This window comes from Buceros rhinoceros, unplaced genomic scaffold (genome assembly GCF_000710305.1).
Source record: "Buceros rhinoceros silvestris isolate BGI_N320 unplaced genomic scaffold, ASM71030v1 scaffold28427, whole genome shotgun sequence".
NCBI lineage: Eukaryota > Metazoa > Chordata > Aves > Bucerotiformes > Bucerotidae > Buceros > Buceros rhinoceros.
In genome coordinates, this window is record NW_010424378.1 from 1,711 (window position 1) to 2,271 (window position 561).

Below are 561 nucleotides of genomic sequence, written 5' to 3' on the forward strand. Positions count from 1 at the left end.
GCCTGGTGTGCTGCGGACCCACCCCAGCCTCCAGCCTTGGCGGGGGGGCGGGGGGGGTTCCCACTGAACCACACTGGTGCCATTGCTGCTGGGGGTCTCTCAAGTGCCCGTGGGTTATTTTGTGTCATCTTTGTGCTGCCAGACTGTCCTTAGGTGCTGTGCTGTGCCGGCGCAGGCAGGTGTGTTAGTTCTTAGCCAGGCCGTGGCTGATAGAGGAGCACCCTCCTGGCAGCAGTCAGCTGGGGGTCCCCAGCCAGGCCAGAGCCGAGCTGGGAGTCAGGAGTCAGGACAGCAGCTCTACCATTCCCCTGTGTCCGTGGTCTCAGGAGTTTCCTTTTCCCTCCTGTGCTGCTTTATTTGCAGTGTTTCTGCCTGCTGCCCCAAGAGGGCTCTTGTCACTCTGGAGCGTGCTGGTGTGTGGCACCAGAGTGACAAGAAGCTGGCTGCAGTCCCCGGCGTGTTTGAGTGGGAGGCTGGGCAGCTCTGAACAGTCATGCTCTGCAGCCTGGGCACAGGCTCGTGGTGTGAGCTGGAGAGGAGCCACAGCGCAGGCTGGGCTGT

General features: G+C 62.2%; 1 protein-coding gene across 1 annotated transcript in view; it reads left to right on the top strand.

Moving 5' to 3' along the window:
- Window positions 1–561, top strand: part of NOP16 (NOP16 nucleolar protein) — a gene marked incomplete at its 5' end in the record, with an annotated part of 2,974 nt that overhangs the window by 1,577 nt on the left and 836 nt on the right. The window lies entirely within an intron of this gene.